This window comes from Marmota flaviventris, chromosome 18, assembly GCF_047511675.1.
Source record: "Marmota flaviventris isolate mMarFla1 chromosome 18, mMarFla1.hap1, whole genome shotgun sequence".
NCBI lineage: Eukaryota > Metazoa > Chordata > Mammalia > Rodentia > Sciuridae > Marmota > Marmota flaviventris.
Genome location: NC_092515.1, coordinates 14,798,516 through 14,810,998, shown reverse-complemented (window position 1 = coordinate 14,810,998; position 12,483 = coordinate 14,798,516). Strand labels below are relative to the sequence as shown.

Here is a 12,483-nt window from a genome sequence, read left to right as displayed (position 1 = left end):
GTGGGCTGTGTGGCCACCAGCCAGATCACACCCTGGGAAGAACTGTGCTTGGACTTGGGCTTTGGTGTGCTTGTAAAATGTGAAAGCCTCTGCTTGGGATCCCATTTTCTTACCTCTCAGCCCCCACAGGTCCGCTGAGGCCAGATGTCTCTCGAGGCCCCCACTTTCCACCTTCATAGTTGTGTGCTAAGGGTGGCGCCCCGGCCTCCCTCTTGGCAGCCTCTCTATAGTGCAGGGTACATGAAAACCACACGCAAACACACGTGCACACTCATGAACGTGCATGCACACTCTTGTGAAATACTCATGACGGAGAGAGATGGCTGTTAGGTCCCCGTCACTAGCATCAGTGACCGTCCACATCCTGCCAGGCTCGTTTCATCAGCTTCTCCCCGCACACTCCTCCCAGACGTCACACATGCTTCTCTGAGTAGATAAGGGCATTTTTGTGTTTTGTTGTTTGTTTTGTTTTCATTTTTTGTGATACTGGGAGTGAAACCCAGCCTTGTGTGTGCTGTGTAAGTGTCTGCACTGAGCTGCACCCCCAGCCTGTAGGTGGTGCATTTTTTTTTTTTTTTTTTTTTAGTACCAGGGATTGAATTCCTGGGCATTTGACCATGAGCCGCATCCCCAGCCCTGTTTAAAGACAGGGTCTCACTGAGTTCCTTAGCACCTCGCTTTTTGCCAAGGCTGGCTTTGAGCTCTCGATCTTCCTGCCCAAGCCTCCTGAGCTGCTGGGATGGCAGGCTGGCACCACCATGCCCAGTGACTGTGTGTCTCTTTAACATACCCCACAGTGACATTTACTGCTTTTGACCATGTCTGGAGGGAAAACAAAAACACCCCTTAGCTTCCTTGACATCTCTTCTGCTTCTACAGCTCCTCCTTCTCGTCTCCTCTCCCTGAATCCTCTTTCCCCACCTCCTAACATCCTCATCTGTGGGGGCCTTTGTCCACCCCTCCTCTGGCCGTGAGCATCCTTCTTGGCAGGCTGCTCCCACATGCAGTCCTGACCGCTGCGGCCTGTGTTGACCCACAGCCTCCCCATCAGACATGCACATCTTTCTTGGAGGAAGCTTGTCTTCAGCTCCAACACATAGTAGGAGTTCAGGACACGGCTGAATGAGTGGCAGAATGAACACGTGCTGAGCAAATGCCCTTTTAATGAGCTGCAGACCGCAGTGTCCTCATACGTGCCACCACTCAGCACATACTTCAAGTTTATTGGTCCCAGTCCCTCTTTCTGGGTTCTCCATACCCCGTTCGACTTTGGCTCCTCATCCTGTGACAGACCCCAAGTTTTCCTTATTTGCTTTTCTCAAGCATCTCTCAGAGCCCAAGCTTTCCTCCTGCCATTCTTCATTCCTGCCTCCTGTTCGTGTTCCTGCCATTGTCCTAACTCAGGACACAGTGGTTGCTTTTGAGTGTGTGGGGAGAGGGGGGTGGTACTCCCCAGTACTAGAGGGCCTTAACCACTGATCCACATCCCCAGCCCTTTTTATGAGACAGGGTCTCATTAAGTTGCTTTTGACCTCTCTAAGTTGCTGAGGCTGGCCTTGAACTTGTGATCCTCCTGCTTCAGTTTCCTAAATTGCTGGGGTTACAGGCATGTGCCACATGCTGAGCCATAGTGGTTGCCTTTTATGCTTTTTTCTTTTTTGGTGCTGGGGTTTGAACCCAGGGTCTTGTGCATGTGAGGTAAGCACTCTACCAACTGAGCTGTAGCCCCAGCCCTATTGGTTGCTTTTTAAAAGTGCAAATTGTAGCAGGGTGTGTTGGCTTGGGCCAGTAATTCCAGCTACTGAGGAAACAGAAGCAGGAGGATCCCAAGTTCGAGGCCAGCCTGGGCAGTTTAACAAGACCCTGTCTAAAAATGAAATAAAAAGGGCTGGGAATGTGGCTCTGTGGTAGTGCCCCCTTGGGTTCAATCCCCAGTATCGCCAAGAACAAAAACAAAACTAGAAAAGGTGCAAGACTGTCAAGGCCTCTAGCTGCCAGCTACCCGAGCTGTGGGGCTCTGGGAAGATGACTCCGCCCCTCTGGGAGGGTCATGTCTGGCACACAGGACGCCCCGATGTTGGCTCTCACCATTATCTGTGCCTGTCTCCTCCATGGCCTCCTAACTGGCTTGATTCTAGTCTCCGTCATATCTAATCAGGTCACTCTGAGGAAACCTTCTCTGTCCCCAAATGCCCAGAGGACACATTTTGAGCTCTTCTGTCTCTCCCCTGTATGACGTCAGCCGACACTGTCCATCCCTCGCCACTTCTCCTGGGGTCCCCAGACATCTCCTGCACTGGTGGTGTTTTTTTCTTGGTGTCCCCCGATGTGGAATGACCTTCTTCCCAGGTCACCATCTATCAACAGGTTCCTCTTTCAAGTCCCAGATCAGGTGTCGCCTGGCTTCTGCTGTCCTTATGTCACACTGCCCTCAGTAACTGGCTTACCTGTGTCCCTCCCGCTGGGCTTTGAGGGCAAAGGACTGTGGGCTCTCTCCATACCCTGGTCGCGATGGTCTCGATGTCTCGTGCCCAGGAGATGGGCAGCTGCTTGAAGCCCGATCTCGGCTGGGTGGCGCTGGGTGGCGCTGGGTGAAGTCAGGGGGCGTTTCTGCCCCTGCCTTGGTTCTTCCTTTTCTCATTCGAGAGGTGATGCTGGGAGCCTGGAGATGCTGAGGCAGGGAGAATGGCTTCTACCTGGCCACCGTCTCTGAATGAGTAAGCCCGTGGGGGGTGGGGGGGGTCCAGGCCCTCCTGTCTTCCCTTTGTCCTTCCCTCTTAGAAAGGAGCAGGCCTCACCTCAGCCAGGAGGCGCAGCGCAGCGGGTGGTGCCTGCTTCCTCCCTCCTCCTGCCCACCCACCCTCCTGCCCACCCACGGAGCCAGGCCTCTGCAGGGAGGGGAGGCAGGGCTTTCACGGCAGCGAACCAGAAGCTCCTCTTCCACGTCCTGTAGCTAGGCCCACAGCCCTGCCTTCCCCTCGACCAGTGGGACGCAGGCGCCACAACCATTTGGAACAGATTTTGTGGAGATGATTTAAGAGGTAGAGCTGCGGCTTTCCAGTCCAGCAGCGGCTTTTCCAGGCAGGCCTCGCTGGGACCTGCCGTGGGGTACACGAGATAAAAGAGCCTCTGGGGTGAAATGTGAGTGGAGGAGCACCCACCCCGACCCGCAAGGCAGCGAGCTTGGGGAACTCTGTTTGAAGATCGCCACCGGGTGCCACTGGGTGCACATGTCTGTCATTCCAGCTCCTTGGGAGGCTGAGGCAGGAGGACCGCAGGTTCGAAGCCTTGGCAACTTCATGAGACCTTCTTTCAAAATAAGATTTAAAAAGGGCTGGGGGGAGGGACTGGGGCTGGGGCTCAGTGGTGGAGCGCTTGCCTGGCATGTGTGAGGCCCTGAGTTTAACTCTCAGCACCACATATAAATAAAATAAAGTCCATTAACAACTAAAAAAAAATGTTTAAAAAAAAAAAAAAGGCTGGGGGAGGGCGTGTAGTTTAATGGTGGAGCGCCCTGGGTTCAGTCCCTGGTACTGCAAAAAGGAAAATCACTCTGTGATAGGACTTCCATTTCCTCTACTTCTCTGCTGGCTGACCAGGGGGCTGGGGTTGGGGTGCAGTCCACTGTGGATCACAGCCAGGTAGAGCACATGGCAGGCCAGGTGGGTTTTGGGGGCCATGCTTTGGCTGCACCTTCCTTCATGTTAGATTGGACAGTGGTCACCCATGGTTCCTGTCCCCTGGGGGGGAATGGTGCTGTAGAGGAGAGGGCAGGAGGTGCTGTCCATTCTGCGTTGCGAATGTGTCGCAGATCGTCCAGTTCTCTCCATCTTCACTGCTGGAAACCTGGTCCAAGCTGCCACCCTGTCACAGGAGTGTGGGGACAAGGGAGCTCTTCTCACATCTTTGGTCATGCTACTTCCCCTGCGAGACCTTCCCCATGCTTCCTGTTGCTCCTAGAATGAAGCCAAGCTCCCGCCCTGGGCATAGAGCTCTGCGCGGCCACCCTCCCGTCCCTCCAGCTCCCTCTGGGCCTCTGCCTGCCTGCACCTTTCCTGAGAATGATCTCCATTCTGCTGCAGGTGGCTTTTCCTGCTTGTTCCTTCTACAGAGAGGACTTCCCTGGCTGGCTGACCTCAAGTCTCTTTCTCCTGCAGTTACTCTTTACTAGGGTTCTCTGCCCTGTCCCACCCGTCTCTGTAGAAGCACCTTAGTTTTTCCTGCCCTCTCTCCCACTGGAACACGAGCTTCAGGAGGGATGGGTGTGTGTTGATTTAACCCCGTGCACAGGATCGCGGGCGGCCTGTGGTAGATGCTCAGTAAGGGGTTAAATTGGAGTGGATATGGGCTGGCAGAGGCTCAGAGCAGTGAGCTCCCCCTCTGGGGCCTGGAGCAGCTGTGGGGGGGGTGTCTGCCGGTGCCCACGTTCTCGGGCCAGTCTGAGCTGACTCTGGACTCCTGGGAGATTGGTTTCCTTGGTTCTCAGAGGGTGTCGCTGTACTCAGACCTGACCATGTAGTTCCCTGTTGGCCTGAATGGCTGTGCCTCCTGAAGTGGCTCTTACCTCTTCCTTTTGGGCTCCTCCCGGAGCAAGCAGGTGGGAGACCCACACAAGATACGTCATTCAGCTGCGGCCTGAAATTGATTTCCTCCAGGCCCTGCCCGGAGCCGGGTCTCTGCCACTACTATGGAAGGGAGAATGATATAGCTGCTCACTTGGCCAGGAGGCCACCCCCCTTCTCTAAAAGACACCCGAGGCTGGCGAGCTGCAGCTTTGTTTTATGAGTCACCGGCGATAGCCTGTCATAATAGCCTGTCATAAATTGTTATTTCCTATACTTTCAGAGCAGCTTTATCAGGCGTCTCCTATGCAACCTGGGAACAGATTTGATACAGGGTCAGTTCACACATTGTCTCGTTGAAATCTGTCATTGTGCCCTTATAAGGTAAACTCCTTGGGTTACTTTTTACCTTGGCAGAGTCACAGGAATGTCAAGGTAACCGGTCCACCTCAGCATAGCTCTGATTCTCACCAGGTCACCTGACCCTCCCTCCTTCTCCCATGACTCACTCTGAAGCTCAGTGCCTGGCCCCTAGTTCTGGGGCTGCTGGAATCCTCCCAGGGCCTCTGGGACTGCCCTTGGGCTTGCGTCTTCCGCAGAGTAGAGAGGAGCTATGCGAAATGCCTCACGTGGGCCCCACAGTGAGCACCAGAAATGTAAACGCAGCTCTGGCTGGGCACCAGCTTAGCTGGGAGACCTGCAGGACCCGGGCTGCCCCTAGTAGCTGTGTGACCACAGGCAGAGCCTTCCAGCATTTGGAGCCTCATCCATAAAATTGCAGCACTCAGAAGAAATCCTTGTATACAGTAAGTGTTTAATAAATGTGAGTCACTTTTACACCTAAACCTTAGGCTCCACCTAATTATAAAAAAAACACCTTTAGCTAGCTGGGCATGATGGCACAAGCCAGTAATCCTAGCCACCCAGGAGGCAGAGATAGGAGGATCGCAAGTTCGAAGCCAGCCTCAGCAACTTAGGCCCTGTCTCAAAATAAAAAATGAACTGGGGTTGGAGCTCAGTGATAAAGCTTCTCTGGGTTCAATTTCCAGTACCCCCCGCCCCTCAAAAAAAAGAAAAACCAGAACACCTCTTGCATCTTTATTGAGGCTCAGCCCCTGGGTACCTTTGATGGTTGAAAGAGACCCAGGTCTTTCCCAGTCCTCCTCCTGTGTTGTAATGACCAAGAGTCACTCCCTGGAAAACAGAGCCCATTTCTCAGGGTGCACCCCTCTTTTATTCCCTGTCACCCTGCCCTCCATGCCACACAGGCCACTCTCCATTGTTCTGGGCCAGCAGTGAGCTCCACCTCCAGAGCGCCTGGGCCCATTCCTCCTGACGTCACACTACTCCTGGAGACAGCCACCCCTTAGAACTGCTGTGTGTGGCTTTGTCAGGCCTTAATACCAGGCCCAGGAAGGCTTGTAGGTGGGGCAAGCCGGGTGGGGTGGGGGGAGTCTAACCCTGTCCCTTTGCCAGGGCAAATGGTTTCACCATTTTTAATGGAGTAATTATGAGTCAGAGGTTTCACTCTCTCCTTACTGGTTCCTCCCAGTCCTGTAATTACTCTTTGACTGTAGAACCTTATTTTGGTTTTTCCTTTTTTAAAATTCTCCCAAGACACTGTTACTATTGTCCATCTATGTTCTATATCCATGGGGTTGGAGAGAGAGACGAATATGATCAAGAAAAAAAAAGAGAGTCCCCAAACTCAGAGTGCTTTCTTTTTTTTGGTGGGGGAGGATACCAGGGATTGAACTCAGGGGCACTCGACCCCTGAGCCCCACCCCAGCCCTGGTTTGGATTTTCTTTAGAGACAGGGTATCACTGAGTTGCCGAGCACCTCACTGTTGCTGGGCCTGGCTTTTGACTTGCGATCCCCCGGCTCAGAGTGCTTTCTTAACTGACTGAAATTGTGCGCCCCACACTATCCCAGGGCCAGAGAGTAGTACCAGCCCCACTCACAGGAGGCGAGGGACAAGATGCATAACTCTTAGTACCACCAGCTGCCTCTTGGCAAACTCCAGACCTCAAGCCTGGAATTTCTGCTCCGAGTCACCTCCCAGGTTCACTGAGTCCCTGCTGGGTGTCAGGTGGAAGGGCAGACAGGCTTGGGAGTACTGAGCATCTTGGCAGACCCTGCCAGTGCCACTCCACGCAAAGGTGGGGGTTCAGACACCCGCCCTGAACTCCCTCTGTGCTCCTGTCTTACCTCAGTTCTGGGAGGCATAAGGGAAGTCAGTGGGGACAGAGTGTCTGTGAGACAAGCCCGTGTCCGTGAGCGCAGCCCCCAGCTCCACCCCAGCCTATTGCCTGTCCCAGGACACCCTGCGTGTTTTGCTGGAGTCAGAAGGCTCTGACCTGGCTGGGTGGACTGTTGAAGCGGAACCTCCCAAAACAGGAAAAAGGAAAAGGATCACCTAAGAGGAGTTTCATTTGTCAAAGGCAAACAGAACACTGTGCACTGTTCAAGACCACCCCCTGGCCGGCACAGTGGCTCTCCCAACTGCCAGGCCCAGCTGGGGACGCTGTGAGCACCAGGAGAAAGCACGCTGCCTGCTAGAGGGAGGAAGGGGAGTTTCTGCCCTGCCCCTGATTTCCTGTCCTGTGGCACTCCAAGATCTGGGCGAGTTCAGGGCAGGGGGCAGGCTTGGCAGCTCTCTGACTTCATTTCCCCTAGATCCCAGTGCCTCTTGGCCGGATGAGATGTTCCTGGGTAGATTCACCCTGACTAAAATATTAATTCTGAACACTAGGCCTCTTAGGCACCTGTTAGGATTCCAAGCTGCACAGTCTCAAGGTCAGCATTGGCTTGCTTGGCTATCTTTTTGAAGGATCAAAGTTTAAACCAGGAGATCTTTAATCCCCCATCCCTATCTGGAAACCTAAGCTCAGCTGTAAGCATTGAAAGTAAGTCGGGTGTTTGTAGCTTGAACTCCCTGTTCTCCAGGTGAAGGGCCCCGTGTGCCTTTCACAGCACAATGCCAGCTGGGGCCAGAGGAGGCGGAGGTGGGGCGGGGCAGGGCAGAGTCCCAGCCTCTGCTGCTGTCCTCATTTAAAACTGCCTTTTGGGAGTGAATGTTGTCTCTTTTAAAAGTAGCTATCGAGGTAGGCCTCACCCATCTCCACTTCCTGTTAGAAAGCTCCAGTGGAGGGTGAGCCCGCCCTTCCCTCTGTCCTGTTGGCTCTACCTGCCTTCAGTTCAGACCCACGTCTTCCTGTGCAGGTGAACTTTGCATGGGAACAGGCACTTCCCTCTTGAGAAGGACCCGGTTCTTGGGACTGTGATCTGAGTAGCTTGGGTTGGTGTGTTCTCTGTGTATGAGATGGCTCTGGAAAAGATTGTGTGAAAAGAGTCAGGTGTAGCGGGAGCATCTTCCTACCAGCCGCTCCTCTCCTGGTCCAGTCCAGTCTAACGTCCAGTGGCAAGGCCTCTCAAGTTCACCAAGCCTTAGACCCCTCATTTCTAGAAGGAAGGGATTAGAGTGCTTGTTCTCAACCCTGACTTCATGTGACAGTCACCTGACGTGGTTTGTAAAATGTCATTGTCTAGGACTTACCTCCAGGGGGTCTGATTCATTAAGCCTGTGAAAATCAGGCATTGGTGTCCGGTTGGGCAACACACACAATCCCAGCAGCTCAGGAGGCTGAGGCAGGAGGATTGCGAGTCAAAGCCAGCCTCAGCAACTTAGCGAGGCCCGAAGCAACTCCGCGAGGCCATGTCTCAAAATGAACTATAAAAAAGGGCTGAGGGCTGGGGTTGTAGCTCAGTGGTGGAGAGCTTGCCTTGCATGCATGAGGCACTGGGTCAATCCTCAGCACCACATAAAAATAAATTAAAAAAAAAAAAGGGGGCTGGGGATGTGGCTCAGTGGTTAAGTACCCCTAGATTCAGTCCACAATACCAAAAAATGAGAAAAAGAAATTTAATCATTTTTAAAAAAACTCCAAAGACCCACATATATTTATTGTCTTTGGATTTTTAACAAGGGTGTGAGATAATCCCGGTGGGGGAAAGAATAGTCATTTCAACAAATAATGCTAGAACAACTGGATATCCACACGCAGAGAATGAAGCTGGGCCTTTGGTTTACTGTGTATAGTAGGTTAACTCTAAATGGATCAGAGACCTAAATGTAGGAGCTAAAACTATGAAACTCTTAGAAAAAAACATAGGTATTAATCTTCATGGCCTTGGGTTAGGCAATGACTTATTAGATAGAACAGTAAAAACACAAGCAACCAAAGAAAAATAGATAAATTAGACTTCCTCAAAATCAAAAACTCTTTTGCTTCAAAGGCCACTATTATAGTGAAACAGCCGGACACAGTGGCACATGCCTGTAATCCCAGTGATTTGGGAGGCTCAGACAGGAGGATTACAAGTTTGAGGCCAGCCTCAGCAACTTAATGGGAACCTATTTCAAAATAAAAAAAGACTGAGGAAGTAACTCAGTGGGTAAAGTGCCCCTGGGTTTGATCCCTAGTATCAAAAAACAAAACAACAAAAAGATGAAACAGCCCACACAATATTTGCAGCCAGGTGCAATGGCCCATGCTACATAGGAGGCTCAGGCAGGAGAATCACAAATTTGAGACCAGCCTTGGCAACTTAGTGGGATCCTGTCTCAAAAAGTTAAAAAGGACCGGGGATGTAGCTCAGTGATAAAGCCCCCCCCCTCCCTGGGCTTAATGCCTAGTACCCCCACCAGAGAGAATGTTTGCAGATCATGTAGCTATCTAATAAGGGTCAAGTTCAGAATGTATAAAGAACTCTGACAGTTCAACAATCAAAAGATGGCCCAGTTTAAAAAAAAAAAAAAAAAACAGGCAAAGGATTTGAGTCATATTTCTCTAAAGCAAATGGCCAATAAGCTCATGAAAATATGCTCAGCATCTTGAAGACAAATCAAAGCCACCATGAAATGCTACTTTACACCCACTATAATAAAAATATTAGATACTGACAAGTTTTGGCCAGGATATGGAGAAATTGGACTGTCCCCTTGTTGGTAGGTGTGTAAAATGGCACACCCTCTTTGGGAAGCAGGCCAGCACTTCTTCCAGGGATTGAACAGAGCTGCCTCATGACCCAGCAGTTCCACTCCTAGGGGTATGTCCAAGGCAATTAAAAACATGTCCTCACAAAACTTCAAAATATAGACCGCAGCACTATTCCTATTGCTAAAAAGTAGAAATAACAAGAATGAGCTTTAAAATGTGGTATATCCACGCAATGGAATATTATTCATACATAAGACGTATGAAGTGCTCATATATGCTTTTATGTGGGTGAGCCCTGAAGACCTGCAGAGTGAGTGCCAGGAGCTGATTTGGAAGGCCACATACTGGATTTGTAAGAAATGCCCAGAACAGGGAAATGCAGAGGGGTGGGGGCAGAGGTGCGCCTGCGGTGGCTAGGGGAAGTGGGAAGGGACTGCTAACGAATTTGAGGTGGTGGGAATGTTCTGGCATTAGATAGCGGTGACAGTGGCCCAGCCTTGTGAGTATACCAAGATGCATGGGATTTTGTGGTACGTGGATTACATTCCAATGAAAGCAGGACTCATTCTTCAAACTCTGTATGTTTAGAAAAGAATACGGGCATATCCATGGCCCACCAGCTCTGCTTCCACACTGTACAAATTAATCCTGTTGCTGAGTAACAAATCACTTTGAGCCGAATGACTTAAAATAAGGTATATTCATCATTGCCAAAAAAAGAGGGAGAAGAGAAAGAAAAAGCCCCAGGTAATCCCAAAGCACCTCCAGGGCTGGGAACCACTGGATCTGAAGAATCTCTGGAAGCAAGAAGGACCCAATCGGATCATTATCATTCCTTTTCTAATTTTGGGAGTTTTTTAAAAAATATATTTTAGGTGTAGTTGGACACAATACCTTTAATTTCATTTATTTATTAACTTTTCCCCCTTATTCATTTGGTCATCGGGAGGCGACGCTGAGGGGCCAGGAGATTTGGGGGACAGTTGCTTTGTGTTGGCCACCAGAGCGCAGCCAGCCACCTGGCGAATCCCAGCGGGCCTGGCTTCCCAGCCGCAGTGCTGATGCTAGGGAGTGACGGGTGGCGATGGGACATCTGCTGCCAGGCTGTAGCATCCACTCTCCCTGCTGCCCGCTTGAGTGTTTGCAAGTGCCCGTTACTCTCGTTTACAAAGGAGAACGCTGGAGCCTGGAGAGGGGACCCTCGTCTTCTGAAGCCACCCACGTTCACTAAGCGGTGAAACTAGGATTTGAACTCGTGTCTGTTTAGACAGAGTCTTGCTGTGGTCACAGAGCCGTTCTGTCCTTTCTGGGCAGAGGGATGTCTGGAGGGTCTGTCCACTCAGCCAGCTGCTGCTACCTGTTGTGTGGATCCAGCTCTGCTTCAGCCAGGGTCCCCACCAGTCCAGTGGGATCAGAAGCCCCAGTGAGGGCAGTGCCGAGGCTCCTCTCCACGGTGGTGACAAGCCCAAAACACGTTTCCTTCCCTGGCTGTTCATAGAGTGTCTGCGAGGACTCCTGAGAGCAAGCAGATTCATCCTGAGCCGGACCCTCATCTGTATAAATTAAAAACAATGAAGTCCTAACAACTGGACCCGAGAAGTCCCAGTCCTGTACCATTCGTTCACGCTAGGATTTATTGAGCACCTACTGTGTATAAGACACCATTCCAGCCAGTGGGATTCTGTGGCCTCAGTGCCCTCCTGTCACGGGTTTGTGTCACACTCGGGAGGGAGACTGCCTGTGAACAGCTAACAGTTTCTGATAGTAAGTTCAGTGGACAAAACAGTGAGGCAGTGGACAGTGGAGCTGCTGTCAGGGAAGGCCACCTGAGCGGTCTCCTGCAGGAAGCCACATAGCTGGCCCTGTTAACGAGCTAGTCTTGGACTCAGGAGGGACTGCGCCACATGCTTTCTGGCACCTTGCAGGAGGGTTGCCAGGGCTCAGGCTGTGACTGCTGGGAGGGGGTCGGGGGAAGAGCTAGTTTCTGGATGGACACGCAGGACCCTTGGAATGCTCACGGCTTCTCTGCGTGGTATTTGTCCCTCTCCTCCGACTAGGAAGATGGCCTCTTCATATAGGCTGAGAAAACTCCGAATAAGGCAACCTCAGACCAGACATCAGAGCGTGCCATGTCTTGTGGGAAGCCATTCTCGCACGTGATTGGGCACCTCCCGGATTGGGTGTGAGGCACTCTGGCCAAACTGTGTCGGAGCTTTCCCCACCCTCTCCAGGTGCGAGGGCCTGTCCGTGTGGGGGTGTGACTGACCACTGACCCTGAGGCCAATCACTGACCCTGACCTTGGAATGCTGCCCCCTCAACCTTCATTGGATAGAATTTTCCCCTGAATTTCTTGTTCCCCAATAAAAGGCCACTCCCTGGCGTGCTCTCTCTCTCTCTCCTGCTAGCCCTGAGTAAGCCTTGCTGCCCTACTGGGTGGTTTGAGGTGTGAGCCAGAGAGGTGAGAGCCGTCTTGGACCTGGTCATAGAAAAAGGTAATTGAGTCTGTGTGTTTTATTTTGATCTCGCTAGTTAACTTTCATGCCACGAACCCCTTTAATGAAACCAGTGTGCTGGTCGCCTGGTGGAGTGTCTCACAGTAATTGCTTTCCGTTAGGCTGTGTCGTCACAGGGCAGGCACACGGCACGCCCGTTCTACTCCTGGCCGAGTCAGGTCCTGGGTGGGCAGCCCTGGTCCCGTGCAGAAGGGCTGTCTGTTCTGAGCCGCTCCCCCAGCTCATTTCACCCGGGTCTCTGGTCTCCTTTGGAATGGAGTGAAGGCAATGGATCTTCAAAACAGGGCTCACGGGACAGCCTCACCAGCTGTTTCAGAGCTTCTCAGGCTCCTGGTCAGGGTGATCACCCCTCTGCCCGGTGGCTGGTAACCTAGATTCTAGAAGGCTGAATGTCTGGCCCTGAAAG

General features: G+C 51.9%; 1 protein-coding gene across 2 annotated transcripts in view; it reads left to right on the top strand.

Annotated features, from left to right (window-relative positions):
* Actn4 (actinin alpha 4) overlaps positions 1-12,483 on the top strand; it is a 69,850-nt gene that overhangs the window by 25,559 nt on the left and 31,808 nt on the right. The window lies entirely within an intron of this gene.